The sequence below is a fragment of the Meleagris gallopavo genome, chromosome 7, assembly GCF_000146605.3.
Source record: "Meleagris gallopavo isolate NT-WF06-2002-E0010 breed Aviagen turkey brand Nicholas breeding stock chromosome 7, Turkey_5.1, whole genome shotgun sequence".
In the NCBI taxonomy this organism is placed as follows: domain Eukaryota; kingdom Metazoa; phylum Chordata; class Aves; order Galliformes; family Phasianidae; genus Meleagris; species Meleagris gallopavo.
In genome coordinates this window covers 27,155,606-27,155,922 of record NC_015017.2, presented here as the reverse complement: position 1 = coordinate 27,155,922, position 317 = coordinate 27,155,606, and positions in this window count along the sequence as shown.

Here is a 317-nt window from a genome sequence, read left to right as displayed (position 1 = left end):
AAAAGAGCTGATACTCTGGCAGCAAACCAACAAGGGAAGAGCTCATCACCTGTGACAACACCTTGCCCATAATTAAAAAATCTCTTATTTGTCTTCAGAAAACATCCAGCAGGCTGCAGCTCTGGCCACTCCTTACTTACAACTGACATTGACTTTTTCGTGATAAAAATCACTTAACCATAAAAGTTTATCTCTAAAGTCTTAATCAAGTGATAAATTTAGCTTTACATGTGAAGTTTAGCTTTAGTGGTGAAGTTAGCTCTGCTTAGATGTAAAAATTTGATATTAAAAAATGAATACGTGCTATGTTACATAAC